The sequence below is a fragment of the Protopterus annectens genome, chromosome 10.part0, assembly GCF_019279795.1.
Source record: "Protopterus annectens isolate FY-2018-M chromosome 10.part0, PAN1.0, whole genome shotgun sequence".
Taxonomy (NCBI): domain Eukaryota; kingdom Metazoa; phylum Chordata; order Ceratodontiformes; family Protopteridae; genus Protopterus; species Protopterus annectens.
Window position 1 is genome coordinate 372914186 of NC_056744.1, and position 23227 is coordinate 372937412.

Here is a 23227-nt window from a genome sequence, read left to right on the forward strand (position 1 = left end):
TTGCACATAAATGTCTTAGAGATGAGAGCAGTGCTTTTAGCGTTGCAAGCCCTTCACGACTCTCTTCCCACAGGGACTATTGCAATTCAGACGGACAACATGTCCATAGTGTGGTACATCAACAAACAAGGCGGAACCAGATCATACCCCTTATGTCGAGAGGCACTCAGACTTTGGCAATGGGCGATCTCTTCTCAGCGTTTTCTGGTAGCAACGCACATTCCCGGGAAGTGCAACGTGATTGCAGACAAGTTGAGCAGGGCAATTCTCATGCCCCACGAGTGGTCTCTGAAGAAGTCAGTACTGGAAGAAGTATTCCAAAGATGGGGCCAGCCTTGCTGCGATCTTTTTGCTACTCCCCAAAACAGCAAGTGTCACAACTTCTTCACTCTCTTCCCGTTACCAGGCCATCCCACCAGAGACGCTCTAGTCCACGATTGGCCCTGGGGACTTCTGTATGCTTTTCCCCCTTTTCCACTGATAACTCAACTAATTCAGAAAGCCTTCGCCTTGAGAGTGACAATGATCCTCATTGCCCCTTACTGGCCTCGACAGATATGGTTTCCGTTCCTTCATCGTTACCTTTTGGAGCAGCCTTGGCATCTCGACCCAGTGCCAGATCTGTTGACCCACCAATCGGGCCAGCTGCACCAAATCTCTTCATTCTCTCAACCTCACAGCGTGGTTTCTCCGATTCCGACCTTAGCCAGGCTTCCCTTAATATCTCGCTCGGTCCAAGATATCTTGATAGCCTCTCATAAATCTTCTACCCGGAAGATTTATAATAGCAAATGGAAACGCTTCTCCTTTTGGGCAACATCAAAAAATATAGATCCCTTCACTGCACCTATCCAGTCTATTCTAGACTTTCTAGCAGTACTCTTTCATTTAGGCTCTTCTTCATCTACCATTAGAGTTCAACTGGCTGCTATATCTAATTATCATGTAGGTGTCTCGGAGTCTAGCATCATGGCTCACAAGCTCCGCAAAGACTTTTTAAGGGGCGTTTTTCTTCTCAAACCTCCAATCAAAGATCCCCCGCCTCAATGGGACTTGAACTTGGTTCTGGCATCCTTAATCCTTCCCCCTTTCGAACCAGCGGCTTCATGTTCTCTGAAGTTGCTTTCATGGAAGACACTTTTTCTGGTAGCCATAACTTCAACGAGAAGGGTATTTGAACTCCATGCTCTGTGCAGTCGTCCTCCTTACTTGGTGTTTCACAAAGATAGGGTATCCCTCCGTACTAATCCATCCTAAGGTTTCCTCTCAAACAAACCTAAACCAAATGATTGATCTCCCCGTCTTTTTCCCTAACTATTCCAACAGGTCGGAACAAAAGCTGCATTTTCTGGATGGTCACTGCCAACTTAGATATTATTTAGACATGACTAAACAATTTAGGAAATCTGATCAGCTTTTTCTATCGTATGCGGAAGGGCAATTGGGCCTTCCAGTTACTAAAGTATCCCTTTCAAGATGGCTCACCTCTACAATTACCTTCATCTATGAGATCAGACATCAAAAACTACCTTCAAGACCTAGAGCTCACTCAACTAGGGCATTAGCTACATCCGTAGCTTTTCAGGATAGGCTGCCAATAGATTCCATTTATGCAGCAGCCACTTGGGCTTCTCCTCATACTTTCATTTCACATTACAAATTGGACATGGTCTCCAGAAACCATTCCACTGTTCTCAAGAGTCTGTTCCGATAGGCCACCCGGGATAAGGTGCTAGGGACGCGGTCCCATCCAGCAAGAATGAAGGCGAGATGGACAACTTAACATTAAGAAGTTATGTACCTACCATAACGTTCCATGTTAGTTGTCTTCTTCTCGCCTTCTTTCTTGCGTCCCACCCTCCTTCCCCCAAGCCTGGACAGACCGATAGGAATTAATTTTGTGAACCAAAAATTCAGCAACCAAACAAAAATAAAAAGTAGCAGGCAGATAAAACAGGAAATCCAATTGTGAGAAAGCAGACAACCGACTCCACGGTAATAATCCACACGTATTTTATTGAATAACAACAATACAAGAAAGCTGAAATAGGATTGAGCGCTTTCATCTCCACCCTGGAGACCTCTTTCTTGTATTGTTGTTCAATAAAATACGTAGGGATTATTGCCGTGGAGTCGGTTGTCTGCTTTCTCACAATTGGATTTCCTGTTTTATCTGCCTGCTACTTTTTAATTAATTTTGTGATCTTCCTCTGGAAGTTGTCATTCCCACACGTTCTACCACCTCTATTTCCCCTTTTGTTAGGTCTGGGATACCTTACACTCAGGTTTATATAGAGGTGGGTTACCTTTCTTCATACTATGGAGACTAGAATTGCTTGGTCTAGCTATCAAACGAGATCTGAGTAGTTACTGCCTAGCATTGTGGGATATAGGGGAGCCTCAAGCCGGTGGAATTAGCTCTCTAGCTTTAGTATTGGCCGAGTCGGAGCCGAGGATCGGCTCCGAACTCATCCAGCAAGAAAGAAGGCGAGAAGAAGACAACTAACATGGAACGTTATGGTAGGTACATAACTTCTTATTAAGGACCTTTATGTTAAGACCGAGAGCAAGTAAATGAAAAATATTGAATTTAAGGGGTTTTTTTTTCCTATATCACTTGCAGTTATGTATACTAAGTAGCATTTCTGCAGCTGGTCTTCATGGCTCAAAGGAAACAATCTGGTAAAGAGAAACTGGCGACAGTCTGGTGGAAGGGGATTGGCTGAGAGAAAAGAAGAAAAAAAAAAGAACAGAAATTGACTAGGAAATAATGTTCCCTGAAAACAATCAGGAGTTTTCCCAGCTGTGACATTTTTAAAGATGATACAAAAACAGTTAGACTTGAACTAAAGTTCTCTGTTTTTTTTTTTAACTGCAGTGGGGATGTTTTTTTTTTTTCTTGTTCACCCTTCTTTTTTCTTTGCTCAGTTTTGAGAAATGTAGGCACTGCAATGAAAAAAACGAGGAGGGAGCAGAAGGGTCTGGTTAAGAGAGTATGACAAAAGAAAAATCAGTGTGCTTTTTCCCATGCTTGCATAGGGAAATGACTGGGTGAAAACCCTAGGCGTTGTCCAGTAACAAGTTTATTATAAAGTGTGTAAATTAAGAAGAATACTGAATGCTGTACAACTTTTTTCTGATAAACAAGGTACTCTTAGCAGTTTTGTCTGGTTTGCATGTTACTAGAAGACCGTTTGATAAAGAGAAATGGTTTGGAGAAAGTGTTTATTGAAAGCATTCAAGTGTTTTCTCAACTGGGAGAGTTATAAAGATGCACAAAATCAAGTAGCACTTACTAATAGCACAGGCTGTACCGTGCATCTTAGCATGACCTTTTTTTGGTTAACTTTAGCCTGTCTGTGTAGCTATCAACGTGGAACTTATGTTCTGATTTGGAAGCAAAAACTTCAATATTTGAAGATGTACACACTTTTGTGTGTTAAGTTCAGATGTTTTAGCAGGGATTTTGGGGGGGTGGTTTGTTTTGTTTGAAGTCTTTCAAAAAATGTTACGTAAGGTGTGACATAGGTGCAAATGGATATGACATGCAACAACTGTATAAAAGACTAAGCTGAGTGGCGGACAGTATGTATGTGTAACATAAAAGTTTGAACTACACATTTAGCAAAAGACCAGTTGTATATAAAAGGTGGTGATAATTATATAAGAAAAGTATGCTGTCTGTATTGTATTTCAATCTGAATGGTCTTACATATAAATATAAAAAGAAAGAGTAATGAACTATATTTAAAAAATGTAGAGTGCAAATAGCTATGCTACAGGAGACCCATCTGGAAAGAACTTGAACATGTGAATTTGATAAAGAAAGGTTTTCAGGATGGTTATTCAGCGGAATGTCTGGGCCAAAGGAGAAGATTACTTGTATTATTTGCAAGAGGAGCTCCAGTAGTGATAGAAGAGGGAAAAAAAAGATAATGGAAGATACATAGTACTAAGGGGCTACTGGATAGGGAGGAGGGTTACACTGGCATGCATTTACATCCCCCCTAAAACTGATATAATGGAGCTTAAGAAAATTTGGGGAGAAGTAATCTTTCAGCAAGGAATATTACTTATAGGTGGAAACAGGAATTTGGTTTCCAACAGTGAAGATGTATCGGGGGGGGGGGGGGGGGCTAAATGGGAAAATGTAACAAGGGAGGGTAGATTTTTGAAGAAATTTATGAAAATGTTTGGCATGGAATATGTGAATTCAGTACTAGGAGTTCGGAGTGAATTTACATATTACTGACTGAGATACAAAAACTGGGCTAGGCTAGGTTGATTTTATATCTCACAAGAACATGTGCATTTATTTGAAGGTCTTGAAACGCACCCAATAACTACTTCAGATCGTGCACCTATAACTATAATAAAAATGCAAGGTAATGAAATAAAAATAAGACACTGTTGCTTTCCCACCTGTCTGTTCAAAAGAGAGGAATTTAAGGAATGGGTTGTAGAATTAATTCAGGAGCTACTAGAGAAGATAGAATTATCTTCAAAAAACATAGCTAAGGAGTAGGATAAAGTGGAGTTTAAAACTAGGTTAGAAATAAAAGAAATGGAGATATGGTTAAACAGTAACAAGAATTTAGATTGCCAACTGTTTAAGTGATGCAAAGTAGGGAGAATCTCTCAGAACAAGAAAAGGAGCAACTGCAGAATACTAAACAGAAAATAAGGGATTACCTCAATAATATGTACAAATTTAGAAAGATTGCTGTTAAGCAACAGTTTTTTTTGATAATTCTAATGTACAAAATCTTTTAGCACAACTCAAGCAACAGAAAGTGGAAAGGGCAGTCACCAAGCTTAAGGAGCCTATAATGAGGAAGATAAGAGACCCGGTAGAAATATTAGAAATTTCAGAAATTTTATGAAAATTTGTATAAAGCAGAGAAGTATGGAAATCAAGAAAAGGTACAAATGGAAATGTTTGTGGAAGAATTAAATATGAGAAAGTTAGAGGTAGATGAGACTAAATTACTGACAGGATGGGAGGAGATGAGATAAAAATGTCTATGTATAACCAATCTACAGGAAAGTTCCCCAGGAATAGATGATGTCCTTCTTTTCCTATGTTGCAGTATTCTTAATGTGGGATTCCTTACCTCAGACGACCTGAATGCCGGCTCCTATACAAAAGCTTAAGCCTGTCTGCCGTAGGTGCATGGGACGTCACACGAAAGGCCGTAAACCAGGCACCTTAAATGTGACGCACAGACCCCAGAACTTTTCAGCCACAGTCGACGTCACATCGATCACTTCACTTCTTTACTCAAAGACTTGTAAAGCTAAGTACCCTGTTGTGGATTTTTGCCTTTATTTGCTTGAGGTTCATTGCTGTAGTTACCATTAGCTGATGTCAGCTAAGAAGGGTAAATGCCGATGCGGGTGCCAGATACCGCAAAAAGATGCACACGACCGCTGCTTCTTTTGTCTAGGCCGGGAGCACGACCATACCGCTTGCTCCATTTGTAAGTCTTTTGTACCCAAGACCCTCTGTAGCCATCTGGCCACCCTTAATTTATACTTAGAAAACAATAGGCTCAAAAATCTGCACTTAGGATGGTTCCCGAATCGGCCACTCTGACGGAACCACCACAAAAATAGGCCAAGGTTTCCAGGCCTACTGGTTCTACAAAGTTCCAGATGAGCAGAAATTCCCAGTAAAGCCACCCCTGGCAGACCCTGCTGTAATTGCTGTATTCCCTGATAAAGTATCTAGGCTAATTCCTTTAACATCTCATGTTCATCGTGTGACACTGCTGCAGTCATTACACTTGGGTTATCCTGCCGTCAGGCAGTTCCCCAGCCGGCCTGAGTTCCAAAGTCTTGGTCCGGCGTAGGTTGCTGTCGCCTCCTCCCTGACGTCAGTGCGAAAGGGGTATAGAAGATGCAGCCGACGCCATTTTCCTCATTCTTTCTTGCCGCGCGGTGCCCGAAACAAAAGCAGTTCGCAAGTGCCAGTCGGCCTACTCCTGAGATTTCATTCCGAATCCAGAACCGAAGTCTTCTACAAAGCTAAGTACCCCGTTGGGGAAACTTTTTCTTGCCTCAGACCGATGTCAGTAAAAGTTAATAACTGTATTTCTTATGGGAAGCAAATACCTCATAAGGATTTCCATTCTTATTGTATCCCATGCCTAGGCCCAGACCACGACGTTACTGGTTGTCGGTTTTGTGCTAGGTTTAATAAGCGCACTATTAAACATCAGTTTGATTTTGCCCGACATTACTTTGGCAGAAAATTTAATTATACCATGCCGTCGGAACTTACGACGACTGGTATTCATAAAAAGCGCAAAGACAAGGACAGGCATCCGAGGCCCAAAACTGACGACGAAGCCTCTTCTAGGCCAGTCACCGGTTCTCCGGTTTTCAGTGAGGCGCCTTCGCAGCCCCTGACGACCGCTTCTGCAGAACCACAGGCCGGCCCCGACCCCCACATGGAGATGGCTGGGCCTTCGGATGCATTAGCTTTTCAACAGACCGAAACCGATCCTGCAGAGGGATCCGAAGTACCTGAGCTATCCGCAGCTTCAGAGGGTCAGACCTACTCAGCTAAGCATTAAACCCTCTTCTAAGTCAAAGCCTCCTTTAAAAACTAAGAAACAAGTACAGGATTCTCCAGGACAGGCCTCCATGCCTAAGAAACAAATGCTCAAAATGGCCGAAGACCTAATCACTCTGATCAGGGGTTCCCATCCCCCACCTGATAAAAGGCCTAGACAGGATGCAGATTATGATTAATCCGACCAGGGGTCCATTTCCTCAGATTCATCCTCAGACCTGGGATACTCTTTACCCCCTTATGAGGATTCTGATGCTGAGGAATCTATTTCATCAGCCTCTCTGCCTGAGGACTACTCCTTTGGGGAAACCTTACAAACCATGAGGGGGCATTTCCATTGGGAAGGCCAGGATTATTCAGAATCCAATAAAAGGCTCAGAGACTTCCTATTATTACCTCAACACAGACCCCTGGCTGTTCCACCAGTGCTAGATATTGTGGATGATATGTACACTGAATCCAGCTTAAATTCTGATTCCTTACCTCCAGCTCCACTTAAACCGGACAGATATTACAGAGTCCCCTGACTCTCACAATTTTCTGTATAAAAGCCCTGTTGCTGATCCTGAAACTATTTCTCAGGGACCCAAAGGGGTTAAGGCCTCATCAGCAAAGAACCCAGTTCCCTCTGACAGAGATTCCAGAGCACTAGACAGATGGGGAAAGAAATTATATACGTCTGCAACTTTAGCAATGAGAGCCATAAATTGCCAGTTTCACATGCTAAAATATCAGCAATTTTTGATCTCAGTTGAAACAAAAAATGCTTCCAGATACAGATCCTCCTAATTTTAAGGAAATGCAGGATTTATTGCATGCCACTGAACAAGTGGGAAAGCATACTTTGCAATGTGGTTTTGATTCTTTAGAGACCTCATGAAGAGCAGCAGCTACAGGCTCTGTCATTAGAAGACATGCATGGTTAAAAGAACATATGTTACCAGATCATGTTAAATCTAAATTACTGGATGCACCTTTACAGCAGGATGTTTTATTTGGAGTTAAGGCAGAAGAGGTATTAAAGAAAATGAAGGATAAGGCAAAATCTATGCAAACAGTGAAGGATTTCTTACAGGTTCAGCCTCCTCGATTTAGCAGAAACTGGCCAACAAAGAATTGGTCCTTTCCAGTTAATGACAGACCTCAAAGAGGCAGATACAGACATCCAAGAGGGTAGAGGTCAATCACAAGGTCCTTACAGGCCTCGACAATGTGGTGCATCAGGCCAGAAAGAAGGGGAAGACAGGCACCAACCGTATAAAAAACAGCCCCAATGACTTCCCACTCCAGCTGCCAAACAACTCACTCTTGGCAGCCCCTTTGGGAGGAAAACTGGCACTTTTTTATCACAATTGGCATATGATCACCCAAGACAAATGGGTTCTCAATATTATTTCAAAAGGTTACAGATTCCACTTTCACACTCTGCCAAGATTAAAAGAAATGCCAAATCTGCCACTAAATCAATGGGCAGAGGCCCAAAAACAAATTATGGCACTCATGAACATGGGAACTATTCAAAAGGTACCACCACAGGAGCAAGGGCAAGGATTTTACTCAAGACTCTTTCTGGTTCCCAGAAAAGACGAAGCCTGGAGGCCCATTCTGAATCTTTCTTCACTAAACACTTACCTGGATGTTCCGAAATTAAAAATGTTGACATTACAGCAGCTTCTTCCCATGCTAGGCAAGCAAGCTTGGCTCGTGACTTTGGACCTCAAGGAGGCATACCTGCATGTCCCTATCAGACAAAACTGCAGATGATACCTCAGGTTCTTAGCTGGTCCAATGCACTATCAATTCTCTGCACTGCCCTTTGGATTATCTACTGCGCCCATGGTCTTCACAAAGTGCCTGGCACCAGTAATTGCATTTTGCAGGCAGAAAGGAATTCAAATTTACCCATACCTGGACAACTGCCTGATTCAAGCAGAGAGCAAGGACATTCTTCTACAGCATCTGGTGTTTGTAAAAAAGTTAAGTTGCCTGGGGTACACAGTAAACGAAAAGAAATCAAAACTAGTGCCCTCACAAGAGATGATATTCCTGGGTGCCAGCTTGAACACAACAGCCCAGATGGCTTTTCTCACGCCAGACAAGGACAACTGACACAATACTTTCAATTGATGGCAACAAAGACCCGACTCCCTGCAAGAAAAATTCTGCAGGCCTTGGGCTTCATGGCATCTTGCATACTACTAATTCCATATGCCAGACTGCATATGAGGAAACTACAATGGTACCTAAAGAATGTATGGTCTCAACACTGTCAAAGTTTGGAAAGTTATACCACTAATACCTTGCCTTCAACAGGAGTTTTGATGGTGGCTGAAGCTTGTCACCTCAACAAGGGACAGCCTTTCACTCAACCCACAGCCAGGCAAACACTGACAACAGATGCATCAGATTACGCCTGGGGAGCACACATAGGAGAAAAATGTATTCTGGGCAAGTGGTCCGCAGAACAAAGGCATCTTCACATCAATCAAAAAGAGATGCTAGCTGTACAAAATGCCCTTATAGCTTTCAAGGACCTGTTGCATCCAGGACAACTACTACTAAAGACGGACAACACCACAGTTATGTGGTATGTAAACAAGCAAGGGGGCACTCACTCCTACCCCCTCTGCAGACAAGCCATGACCTTGTGGAACACAGCTATAAACTATCAAGTTAATCTACAAGCACAATTCCTGCCAGGAGAGAAAAACACACTGGCAGATGACTTAAGTAGAAATATCATGGATCCCCACGAATGGGAATTGAATCTTCAAATATTCAGAATGATAAAGAAATGGTGGAGCCCGGACATAGATCTGTTTGCCTCCCCAATGAATTGCCAGCTAAAGAAATTCTGCACAAGGAGTTACCATCCGCAAGCATGGAAAGTGGATGCCCTCTCATTCAGCTGGACAAACCTACAAGTATATACTTTTCCACCACTGCCTCTTCTCCCAAAGGTACTCATAAAAGCCAGGCAAGAAGAGCCAAAAATTATCCTGATTGCACCAGACTGGCCACGCCAGCACTGGTACCCAATCTTAAAAAACTTAGCACAAGGACCACCCTGGATTTTGCCTCAAATACCACATCTGCTGTCGCAGCACAACAGTCAGTTACTCAGCAGCCAGCTAAAGACACTAAACCTGGCTGCATGGAAGATTCCCTAGCCACGCAAGCAATGCCTCTCTCCAAAGCAGTTATGGATGTCATTCTGGAGGCCAGAAGGCCTAGTACCAGGAAAGCCTACTCGGATAAATGGAAGAGATTCTGTGCCTGGAACCAGGCTCACAGCCTTGATCCTCTTGTGCCAAACATTCCTCAGATACTACAATATTTGACTGAGATGCTGGACAAAGGCCTCTCCTTTTCATCCATCAAGATCCACGCCTCTGCCATCTCTGCACATTATAACACGGATCCACCAATTTTCTCTAATCCTTTGCTAAAACAGTACCTCAGAGGGGCTAAAAACATCAGACCGTCCCGTAGAGCACCTACTCCAACTTGGGACATCAAATTTGTTTTGGAAAAATTAACTTTACCACCTTTTGAACCAGCTAGCACGGCAGAATTAAAATACATTTCTTGGAAAACTGCTCTGCTCCTGGCAATAACGTCTGCAAGAAGAGTTTCAGAATTACAGGCACTAATGGCAGTGGAACCTTTCCTCATTTTCCACCAGGACAGGGTGTCCTTAAGAACTTAACCTGGTTTCAAGTGGGTCTCTAAACCAAACCATTCACTTGCCTACTTTTTATCCAAACCACAGAATAAAGGGGAAAGACTACTGCATTCACTGGACATTCACAGGCAATTGTGCTTCTACTTGGACAAAACCAAAGCTTTCAGAAAATCTGAGCAATTATTGGTAGCATATGCTGCAGCAGCTCAGGGCAAAGCTATTTCAAAACAAGACCATTTCCAAATGGATAGGACATTGCATACGTTTCTGCTGTACGCACCATGGAAAACCTGTGCCTAACAGCATTAGATCTCACTCCACCAGGGCAACAGCCAAGTCAACTGCCTACCTCAGAGGAGTACCTACCAAGGATATTTTGGAAGCAGCAACATGGAGTTCTGTGCATACCTTCACCAAGCATTACCATCTGCCTCTATACTCTAAATCCAGAGCTGGCTTCGCCTCTGCAGTGCTGCAGGGCCTTATAGCCATCCCTAATGCCTTATAGAACCAACCACCCTACCTTAGCTTTGGGATTCTACCCAAGTGTAATGACTGCAGCAGTGTCACACGATGAACATAGTACAGTTTTGTACCTACCATAATGTAGATGTTCGAGTGTAGACACTGCTGCAGTCCAGGTTACCCTCCTTCCCCTCTTACTGGCTAGTACGTACCTAGATGTTCATCGTGTTACCCTGCTGCAGTCATCACACTTGGGTTATCCTGTCATCAGGCGGTCCTGCAGTCGGCCGGAATTCCAAAGTCTTGGTCCGGTGTCGGTTGCTGTCGCCTCTTTCCTGACGTCAGTGCGCCAGGGGTATATATAATGCAACCAACGCCATTTTCTTCCGTCTTTATTGCCGCGCGATGCCCGAAGCAGAAACAGTTCGCAAGTGCCAGTCGGCCGACTCCTGAGATTTTCGAATTTCAGACCGAAGTCTTCTATAAAGCTAAGTACCCCGTTGGGGAAACTTTTTTTGCCTCAGACCGATGTCAGAAAAAGTTAACAATTGTATTTCTTGTGGGAAGCAAATACCTCATAGGGATTTTCATTCTTATTGCATACCTTGCCTAGGCCCAGACCACAACGTCACTACTTGTCGGTTTTGTGCTAGGTTTAATAAGCGTACTATTGAAAGACGCTTTGATTTCGCACGACACTACTTCGGTAGGAAATTTAACTACACCATGCCATCAGAGCAACTGACTACTGGCGTGCACAAAAAAACACAAGGATAAGGACAGACAGCCCATGCCTAAGCCAGATTCCGAGGCCTCGGCTGAGCCGGTCTCCGGTCCTCAGTGAGGCTCCGACGCAGCCCCTGACTACCGCAGATCTGGAACCTGAGACCGCTATGGAATTTTTGGCGGAATGCACCAGGCCAATGCAGCCATTTAGTTCAGGCCCTTCCGACGACATTGCTACAAAGGACATTGGTGCTACAGAAACGCCATCGGTTTCTGAAGGCGTTTTCAGACAGACAACCCTCACCATTAAAACGTTTTCTAAGACGAAGACTCCTACTAAATCTAAAAGGACTGCACTTCAGTCTCCTGTTCAATGCCCCATGCCTAAGAAACAGATGCTCAAAATGGCTGAAGATTTGATTTCTTTAATCAGGGGTTCCCAGCCCCCTCCTGACAAAAGGCCTAGACAAGAGGAAGATTATGCATCCTCTGAACAAGTGTCCATTTCTCCATCTCCTCTGAGGACCAAGATTACTCCTCTCCTTATGAAGATTCTGATGCTGAGGACTCTATTCCCTCAGCTTCTCCTCCTGAAGACTACTCCTTTGGGGAAACTTTACACACTATGAATGAACATTTTCACTGGGAAGGTCAGGACTACTCTGACTTGAAGAAAAGGCTCAGAGAGTTTCTTCTACTACCCCAACACAGACCACTTGCCATCCCACCAGTTTTGGACATTGTGGATGATGTTTACTTAGAATCCAGTTTCAACCCAGACTCTCTACCTCCTGCTCCGGCTAAGCCTGACAGATACTATAGAGTGCCTGATTCCCACAAATTTCTTTACAAAAGCCCTGTAGCTGATCCAGAGACTATCTCCCAGGGTCCCAAGGGGGCTAAGGCTTCTATAGCTAAAAACCCAGTACCTTCTGAGAGGGATTCCAGAGCACTAGACAGGTGGGGGGAAAAGGTTTACACCTCAGCCACACTAGCTATGAGGGCACTGAATTGCCAATTTCACATGCTTAAGTATCAGCAATTTCTAATTTCTCAGTTAACGCAAAGAATAACCACTCTCCCTCAACAGTCTGAATTGAAAGAAGTACAGGATCTGTTGCACGCCACTGAGCAGGTGGGAAACATACCTTACAATGTGGGTTTGATTCTCTGGAGGCCTCCTGCAGAGCAGCTGTCACTGGGTGTGTTATACGTAGGCATGCTTGGTTAAAGGAACAAACTGCCTGATCATGTTAAAGCAAAACTACTAGATGCTCCCTTTTACAGCAGGATGTTCTTTTTGGAGTTAAAGCAGAAGAAGTTTTGAAGAAAATGGAGGATAAGGCAAAATCTATGCAGACAGTCAAAGATTTCCTACAGGTACAACCCCCTCGCTTCAGCAGAAACTGGCCAACAAAAAATTGGTCCTTTCCAGCTTCTGACAGACCACAGAGGGGTAAATACAGACATGCAAGGGGCAGAGGACAACCACAAGCCCAGTATAAACCTCTCCAATGGGGCACTGCAACACAGAAGGGAGGAGAAGACCGGTCTCAATCCACCAGAAGGCAAACTCAATGACTTCCACCTCATCTGGCCAAGCAATACTCTTGGCAGCCCCCTTGGGGGGAAAACTAGCACTATGTCCTTCAAGGATGCATCTGCAGTCCTTACAAATGGGTTGTCCTGTCGTCAGGCAGCCCTTCGGTCGGCCGGATTCCAAAGTCTGGGTCTGGCCTCTGCTGATGTCGCACTTCACCCGACGTCATAGCTGCAGTTATTCGGGTATAAAGGTATCAGCCGACGCCATCTTCCTCAGTCTTTCTTGCCACGTGGCGCCCGAAGCAGAAGCTGTTCGCAAGTGCCGGTCGGTCAGAACCAGAGATTACTACTACCGAAGACTTCTAAAGCTAAGTACCCGTTGGGGACTCTTTCTTGCCTCAGCCGATGTCAGAAAAAGTGAATAACTGTTTAACTTGTGGGAAACAAATACCTCATAAAGATTTCCACTCGTACTGCTTACCTTGTTTAGGCCCAGACCATGACGTAGCAGCTTGTCTAGCCTGTGCTTCTTTCAACTGACGGACGCTTAGACGTCGGTCAGAATTTGCTGAGGAGTTTTTCGGCTCCGCTTTTGCTTACATTATGCCGTCGGAGACTCCGACTACGCAAATATCCAAAAAACGCAAGGAAAAGGACCGACACTCGCGGTCCGCGGTTTCGGCCGAAACCGCGGTTAAGCCAACCGCGAGTGTCTCGGTTTCGGCTGAAACAGAGTCTACGGTTCTTCCTTCGGCCGAAAGCTTACCTCCTGCCGAGGCCTCATCCAGCATGGTAGAATCTGCTACTGAAATCCCACCCGCTCTTGCAGGTTCTCAGGATTTATCTGATACTATCCCTTTGGATATTTCTACACCTGCACGTGGAGCTGCTAGGCCACCTGCAACCATGTCGATTAAGGCCTTTGCCAGGGCTAAAGCAGCAAAATCAACTAAAACTGTGCCTGCTAAGACCCCCTCTCACAGGCCTAGCTCTAGTTCACAAATGCTTAGTCTAGCAGAGGATCTCATTTCTTTGATCGGGGATCCCAACCTCACCCAGACAGGGCCTCTCACCCACCTCCTGAGAAGAGGCCTAGAGTAGAGCCCCCTGAGCCAGTTTCTACAAATGACTCCTCTGATGAATCAGATAATTCTAACCCTCCAGAGGGTCCTTTTTCTCCTTATGAAGACTCTGATGCTGAAGAGTCCATTCCTTCTGCCTCTCCGCCTGAGGAATTTTCCTTTGGGGAAACCTTGCATGCTATGAGGGAACAATTTCAATGGCAGGGCCAGGATTTTTCAGACTCTAGGAAAAGGCTTAGAACCTTTCTGCATTTGCCACAGCATAGGCCTTTAGCCATTCCTCCAGTACTTACTGTTGTGGATGATGCATTTAATGATGCTTGTACTCCTCCTGATTCTCTCCCTCCGGCCCCTGCTAAGCCCGATAGGTACTACAGGGTTCCGGACACACATTATCATTTGTATTAGGCTCCATTTGCAGATCCCGAAACTATCTCCCAGGGACCTAAGGCTGTAGCAGCTACCTCTGCCAAAAACCCCCTCCCCTCTGAAAGGGAATCTAGGGCCTTAGAGAGATGGGGTAAAAAATTTACACTTCTGCTACTCTTTCAGCTAGGGCCTTGAACTGTCAATTCCACATGATTCAGTATCAAGAATTTATGTTAGACCAGTTAACTAAAAAGCTGTCCTCGGATGAACCATTAGGCAAAAAATCTGTTCAGGAAATGGTACATAACATTCAGCAGGTCAGTAATCATTCCTTAAAATGCGGCTATGATGCACTAGAGGCTTCCTTTAGATCAGCCATGACTGGTACAGTGATCAGAAGACATGCATGGTTAAAAGAGCAGTCCTTACCAGACCATGTTAAATCAAAGCTCCTAGATGCTCCCATGGATAAGCTCAATTTGTTTGGCACCCCTGCACAGCAGGTGCTGAAGAAGGTGGAGGGGAAAGCGAAATCAGTCCAGACAGTCAAGGATTTCTTGCAAGTCCAACCTCCAAGGTTTAGCAGGAACTGGCCTTCCAAGAATTGGTCCTTTCCAGACACCTCCAGAGCTCAGAGAGGCAGGAATAGGCGCTCAAGAGACAGGGGTCAATCCAGAGGTGCCTACAGGGGACGCCAGTGGCAGGCTAACAACCAGCGAGGTACAGCCACAGATCCAGCCACCACCATTACAACAGGACAATCACAGTGACTTGGCACTGGCACCGCCTACCAGGGAACAACTAGAAGCACCCTTAGGTGGGAAGCTAGCCTTATTTACAGTAAACTGGCATTACATCACAAGAGACAAATGGATTTTACAGTCAATAGACCAAGGTTACAGGTTTCACTTCCATACTCTACCAAGGAAGAGAGGAATGCCAAACCTACCTCCAAATCAAAAAGCAGAAGCTCTAAAACAAATAACTCACTTACTAAGGATGAGAGCTGTAGAAAAGGTACCACCTATGGAACAAGGGCAAGGATTTTACTCCAGACTCTTCCTGGTACCAAGAAAAGAAAACCAATGGAGACCTATTCTCGACCTGTCCGCTTTAAACACATACCTCATTGTCCCAAAATTCAAAATGCTGACCCTACAGCAACTTCTTCCCATGTTGGGCAAGGAGTCTTGGCTGGTAACTCTAGATCTCAAGGAGGCATACCTGCACGTCCCCATACGACCAAATTGCAGAAGATACCTCAGATTTCTTGCAGGATCAGAGCATTATCAATTCTCAGCATTGCCCTTTGGCTTATCTACTGCGCCCAGAGTGTTCACGAAATGCCTGGCATCAGTAATTGCTCATTGCAGGCTTCAGGGAATTCAAATCTACCCTTACCTGGACGACTGCCTGCTACAAGCGGACAACAAAAACAAGTTAACAAAAGACTTGAAAAGGGTCATTCATCTACTGCAAGCCCTGGGATACACAGTCAATATAAAAAAGTCAAGGCTGATACCACCCCAAAGGATAACCTTCTTGGGTGCAGAGCTGGACACATCAAAACAAATGGCATTCCTAACAGTAGAAAAACAGGAACAACTCCCTATCTACTTCATGGCATTAACAAAGCAGAACCAGCTAACAGCAAGAAAAGTCCTGCAAGCCCTGGGTTACATGGCATCCTCCATAATATTGATTCCACATGCCAGACTACATATGAGAAAGTTACAGTGGTACCTAAGGAATTTATGGTCTCAGCACAAGCACAGCCTAGAAACTCAAATTCCAATAATTCCATGCCTGAAGCAAGAATTCCAATGGTGGGCTCAGGCCTGTCAATCAAACAAAGGACTGCCCTTCCACAGCACTCAACCAAGCCAGACCATCACAACGGACGCTTCAGACCTCGGTTGGGGGGTGCACATGCTGGACAAGTGCATACAAGGCTTATGGACTCAAGACCAGCTGCACCTACACATAAATCAAAAGGAAATGCTGGCAGTAAAACTGGCAATTCAGACATTCAAGCCATTCCTTCGACAGGCTCAACTGTTGATAAGGACGGACAACACCACAGTTATGTGGTACATCAACAAACAGGGAGGCACACATTCATACCCTCTATGCCGGATGGCAATGGACCTCTGGAATGTGGCCCTGAGTTTCAACATTCAGTTACAAGCAATTTTTGTGCCAGGAAAAGAAAATATACTAGCAGACATCCTAAGCAGAACTACCACGGATGCCCACGAATGGATGCTGCATCCGGACATCTTCAAAACCATTACAGGGAAATGGGGACTACCAGAAATAGACTTATTTGCATCCCCACACAATCACCAACTGAAGAAATTCTGCACGAGGACGTACCACCCACTTGCTTGGAAAGTGGACTCCCTATCTTTCAGTTGGAAAAACCTGACAGCATATGCATTCCCACCTCTTCCTTTGATGCACAAGGTGCTATTGAAGATCAAAGAAGACCGTCCAAGGATCATCCTGATAGCTCCAGACTGGCCAAGGCAACATTGGTACCCATTACTGAGGAGTATGTCTCGGGAACAAATATGGCCTCTGCCCCTAGTTCCCTTACTGTTAACACAGAACAACTTCAAAACCCTGCATCCAAACCTGAAAACACTGCAGCTGACTGCCTGGAACATTGCATAAGACCAAATAATCCAGTTTTATCTCAAAGGGTTAAAGACATCATCTTGGAGGCTCGCAGACCCTCAACAAGAAAAAATTATTCAGCAAAATGGAAAAGGTATCTCATTTGGAGTACTACAAAAGGAGAAAATGTGTCACTGGTAAACATAGCTAACATCCTGGAATACTTGGCAGAGCTCTTCCACAATGGCCTGTCCTATTCTTCCATTAAGATTCATGCATCAGCTATTTCAGCATAATACAACTTGGATCCTCCAGTCTTCTCACATCCTCTGCTCAGGCAGTTTCTGAGAGGTATTAAAAATGTAAAACCACCTAGAAAGCCACCATTGCCAGCATGGGACTTGAACTTTGTGCTAGAAAAGTTGACACTCCCTCCTTTCGAGCCAGCAGCAACAGCAGAATTACAGTACTTATGGAAAACTGCTTTCCTGCTTGCAATCACTTCAGCAAGAAGGGTTTCTGAACTACAGGCATTAATGGCAGTACAACCCTTCCTGATCTTCCATCAAGATAGTGTCCATGAGAACTAATCCTACTTTTATGCCAAAGGTGGTCTCCAGGGTATCTTTAAACCAGGCTATCCACCTACCTACATTCTTCCCCAACCCACAGAACAGGGGAGAAAGACTGTTGCATACCTTGGATGTGCATAGACAATTACGTTACTACCTGGACAGAACCAAGAGCAATAGAAAATCTGACCAGCTACTGGTAGCATATGCAACAGGAATGGAAGGAAAAGCAATTTCAAAACAGACAATCTCTAAGTGGATAGGAAATTGCATTAGATTTTGTTACTCTTACCATGGGAAGAAAACTCCAGAAAACATCAGACCTCACTCTACAAGGGCTACAGCCACTACCACAGCTTTTTTTACGAGTGGCTACCAAAGACATTTTAGAGGCTGCTACTTGGAGCTCCGTGCATACATTTGCCAAGCATTATAATTTACCCTTATACTCCAGATCCCGAGCAGGTTTTGCCACTGCTGTTTTGCAAGGGATCTTAACTACACCATAATCTTATTACTCCTCCTCCCCAGTTTGGCTATGGTATTCTACCCATTTGTAAGGACTGCAGATGCATCCTTGAAGGACATAGTACAGTTTTGTACCTACCATAAATGTAGATGTCCGATAGGCATGCATCTGCAGTCAGGATTACCCACCCTCCTTCCCTCTGAGGTACTCCTAGGGTATTTACCCATCTTCTAGCTAGCTGGGGGAATCTATTATGGTGTATTTGTTTGTATATATGTATATACATGTTTATTTTTATTTGCTCTCTCATTTGGAAACTTTTGCAATTATCCAAATTTAGCCTTCCTAGAGGGCACCTGGCATCTGGGGCAAGAAACACTGAGGAAGATGGCGTCGGCTGATACCTTTATACCCGAATAACTGCAGCTATGACATCGGGTGAAGTGCGACATCAGCCGAGGCCAGACCCAGACTTTGGAATCCGGCCGACCGAAGGGCTGCCTGACGACAGGACAACCCATTTGTAAGGACTGCAGATGCATGCCTATCGGACATCTACATTTATGGTAGGTACAAAACTGTACTTTTTGCAGACAACTGGCACATTGTCACAAAGGACAAATGGGTCCTAGACATAATTTTACAAGGATACAGATTCCACTTTCACACCTTGCCAATGAAAAGAGGAATGCCAAACCTGCCACAAAATCAATGGGCAGAGACACAAAAAGAAATTACAGCTCTCATGGATATGAGATCCATTCAACTTGTACCAACTCGAGAGCAAGGCCAAGGATTTTACTCAAGACTCTTTCTAGTGCCCAAAAAGGACAATGCCTGGAGACCAATTCTGGACCTTTCAATTCTAAACACTTACAAGTACCCAAATTCAAGATGCTAACACTACAGCAGCTACTTCCCATGTTTGGCAAGAAAGCATGGCTAATGTTGGACCTCAAGGAGGCATACCTGCATGTCCCTATCAGACAAAGTTGCAGAAGATACCTCCGTTTCATTGCAGGTTCAACCCATTACCAATTCTCTGCACTGCCTTTTGGCTTATCTACTGTGCCCAGAGTTTTCACAAAATGCCTGGTACCAGTAATTGCATACTGCAGACAGAGGAATTCAAATATATCCATACCTGGACGACTACCTCATCCAAGCAGAAAGCAAAGACAATGTTCTTCATTCCACATTGCTGCAGTCCTAACTATTGGGTAGTCCGCTGTCCAGTCGGCCCGAATACCAAAGTATATGGCTGACGTCGGTCAGGGCGCATTAGACTGACGTCAGTACGTCAGGGTACTAATGCGCATGACCGACGTCATATCCTCAGTCTTTTTTGCCGCATGGTCCGATGCAGAAGCAATTTTGCGAGTGCAGGTTGGCGTTCTGAAAGTTTCTGAAGTCAGAGTTTCAGACCGAATCAAAGTTGGCTGAGTACCCGTTGGGAATATTTTGGTTTTTCTTGCCTCAGTATTTAACCGGATGTCAGAAAAAGTGAATAACTGTATTTCTTGTGGGAAACAGATACCTCATAGGGATTACCATACTTTGTGTATACCTTGTTTAGGGCCTGAGCACGACGTTGTTGGATGCCGCTCTTGTGCTAGATTTAACAAACGCACTATTAAAAGAAGGTTAGACTGTGCCAGGTTAGTGTTTGGGAAGCGTTGTAATTATAAAATGCCGTCGGATGCTCCGGCCGGCTTCGCTAAAAGCGCAATGATAAAGCAGCAAAGCCTAGGGTGGAGGAACCGACAGTCCCAGACGTCGGTTCTTTGGAAGGCTCAGTGGAGCCGGAGGTTTTGCCAGGTGTCTCTTTAGAGTGTCAGGGAGAGACTTTACTGTTACAGGATGTATCCTCTCAGGAAGTAGGCCAGGCTGAGGGGGCTTCTCAGGTGGCTGTTCTTCCCTCTCTTCCTAAGGTGGTTAGAGCCTCCCCTTCAGTTTCCAAGGCTTCTTTGAGGGGCAGGCCAAGTTTAACTTCTGTGGGGGTTTCTCCTAGTGCTTCAGGATCTTTGCCTAAGAAACATATGCTTAAAATGGCAGAGGATTTGATTACTATGATTAGGGGTTCTATGCCCCCTCCTGATAAGAGGCCTAGGGTGGAACCTGAGTTTGAGAGTTTTGAGCAATGCTCTGAGGCTTGAGTCTTGCTGAAGACTTGCAGGAGTACCCTCCTTATTCTGATTCTGATGTGGATGATTCTACTCCTTCTGCTTCTCCTCCTGAGGATTTTTCATTTTCAGAGACTCTACATTCCATGAGGGAGCATTTTAAATGGGAAGGTCAAGATTTCTCTGATTCCAGGAAAAGGCTTAGGGAATTCTTGTTTTACCCCAGCATAGGCCTTTAGCTATACCTCCTGTTTTGAATGTGGTGGAAGATGTGTTTGCAGAGGCTTCCTGAATCCTGATTCTTTGCCTCCTGCCCCAGTTAAACCGGATAGGTATTATAGGGTGCCTGAAGCTCATAAGTATCTTTTAAGAGTCCTAGGGCAGACCCAGAAACTGTCTCTCAGGGGCCTAAAGGTGTGAAGGCCTCAGTTGTTAAAAATCCTGTCCCTCCTGATAAAGAGGCAAGGGCTTTGGATAGATGGGGAAAGAAAGTGTATACTTCTTCCACTTTAGCCATGAGGCGTTGAATTGTCAGTTTCACATGTTAAAATATCAGAATTATCTTCTTTCACAGCTGAAATCTAAGGTGGATGCTCTGGCTGAAGGTATTGAGTGTAAAGAGTTGCAGGATTTAGTTCATGTGTCTGAACAGGTGGGTAAACATTCCTTGCAGTGTGGTTTTGATGCTGTGCAGGCCTCCTCCAGGGTGGCTGCCACTGGTTCTGTTCTTCGTAGGCACGCCTGGCTGAGAGATCAGAATTTAGCTGAGCATGTTAAGACAAGGATTTTGGATGCTCCTTTACAGTCTGATGTGTTGTTTGGTTCGCCTGTGGAAGCAGTTTTGAAGAAAATGGAGGAAAAGGCTAAGTCTATGCAAACTGTTAAAGATTTTTGCAGGTGCAGCCTCCAAGTTTAGTAGAAATTGGCCTACTAAGGGATGGACTTATCCTGCTTATGATTCCCAGTCTAGGGGTAGGTCTAGACGTGGTAGGGGCAGAGCTCAGGGTTCTTTTAGGCCTAGGACAGGGAGTTCCCCTGCTCAGACTTCTGGTGAGGGCAGGGGTCAGTCCTTTCGTAAGCAGACCCAATGACCTGCCTTTTCCGCTGCCAATACGTTCTCGCCTGGCAGCACCTTTGGGAGGAAGGCTGTCTCTTTTCAAAGAAAATTGGGATTTAATTACCCAAGACAGATGGGTTCTGGATATTATTCACCACGGTTACAGGTTTTATTTCCATACCTTGCCTCCTTTCAAAGGCATGCCAGACATTCCTCCTCTTCAAAGAACAGAGGCTCACAAGCAAATTTCTCTGTTGCTCCAAATAGGGGCCATTCAGTCAGTTCCTGTGCGGAAAGGGGCCTAGGATTTTATTCTCGCCTGTTCCTAGTACCAAAGAAGGGGAACACGTGGAGACCAATTCTGGATTTATCTATCCTCAACACTTATCTGGACATTCCCAAGTTCAAAATGTTGACGTTACAACAGCTTTTACCTCTGCTGGGCAAAGATCACTGGATGGTAACTTTAGATCTCAAGGAAGCTTACCTTCATGTGCCAATAAGACTAAGTTGCAGGAAGTATCTGCGTTTCGAGCTGGAAATTCTCATTATCAGTTCTCTGCATTGCCCTTTGGCTTATCTACTGCCCAGAGTATTCACAAAGGTTCTGGCTCCAGTGATAGCTTACTTCAGGCTAAAAGGAATCCAAATCTATCCTTACTTGGACGACTGCCTGATTCTGGCTCAAGAAAAGAAGATCTTCTACAGCATCTGGAATATGTCATAGCAGTGCTAAGATGCCTAGGGTATTCTGTGAGCGAAATAAAGTCCAGTCTAGTACCCTCTCAAGACATGTGCTTTCTGGGTGTGAGACTGAATACAGCAGCCCAGATGGCCTTTTAACCCCGGACAAACAAAAGAATCTTTCCAGTTACTTCCATCATCTATCTCTTCAGTCCGGGCTGACTGCAAGGACAGTCCTTCAAGCCTTAGGGTTCATGGCATCTTGTATTCTGGTGCTTCCCAATGCCAAACTGCATATGAGGAAGCTACAATGGTATCTCAAAATCTGTGGACACAGCACTGCCAGGATTTGGACACTGTCATTCAAATAATACCTTGCATTCAAAAGGAATTTTTGTGGTGGGCTCAGGAATGTCACCTAAACAAGGGACTCTCTGTGACCCGGCCAGAGGCAAGTCAGATTCTAACGACAGATGCCTCAGATATTGCTTGGGGAGCTCATCTAAATGGAAAGTGGATACAAGACAAGTGGCCTGCCAGACTACAGCATCTACATATCAACATGAAAGAGATGTTAGCAGTTCAGTTTGCATTAATTGCTTTCAAGGAGTTACTTCCAGGGCAGGTGTTGATTCTAACAGACAACACAACTGTCATGTGGTACATCAACAAACAAGGGGGAACACATTCTTACCCATTGTGCAGACAAGCAATGATTTTATGGGAGACTGCGCTCAGTCTGCATCTAACTCTTCAGGCAAGGTTTCTGCCGGGAGCACAGAACTCCTTAGCAGATGTATTAAGCAGACAAATCATGGATCCCCACGAGTGGAAACTGGATCTTCATGTATTTCAAAAATTGACAGTGTCATGGGGAACTCCAGACATAGATCTGTTCGCTTCTCCACTAAACCACCAGCTGCCAAAGTTTTGCACGAAGGATTTCATCACACAGCTTGGAAAGTGGATGCTCTTTCTTTCAGTTGGAAAAATCTTCATGTGTATGCCTTTCCACCTCTGCCTCTTCTTCCAAAGGTGCTTCTAAAGGTCAGACAAGACAAGCCAAGGATGATTTTAATAGCTCCAGATTGGCCTCGGCAGCACTGGTACCCATTACTGAGGAGTCTGGTAAGGAAGCCTCCATGGCCTTTACCCTTGATTCCACACCTGTTGTCTCAGAGGGACGGTCATCTGCTCAATGTCAAGCTTCACTCTCTACATCTAACAGCCTGGCATATTCTGTTTTGAAAGACAGCA

The 23227-nt window shown here is 44.6% G+C and overlaps 1 protein-coding gene and 1 long non-coding RNA gene across 5 annotated transcripts in view; one reads left to right on the top strand and one right to left on the bottom strand.

Moving 5' to 3' along the window:
• Positions 1-13710, bottom strand: part of LOC122813142 — a 16681-nt gene extending 2971 nt beyond the window's left edge. The window contains exons 1-2 of one of the 2 annotated variants that reach the window (XR_006366644.1): positions 13700-13710; positions 11684-11687 (exon numbers count right to left, since the gene is read on the bottom strand). This is a non-coding gene — a long non-coding RNA (uncharacterized LOC122813142). Of the gene's footprint in view, positions 1-5746; positions 5749-9520; positions 9532-11683; positions 11688-13699 lie in introns of those variants that run through there. The other variant, XR_006366643.1, reaches the window with a different exon arrangement.
• Positions 1-23227, top strand: part of SMG7 (SMG7 nonsense mediated mRNA decay factor) — a 988399-nt gene that overhangs the window by 837689 nt on the left and 127483 nt on the right. The window lies entirely within an intron of this gene.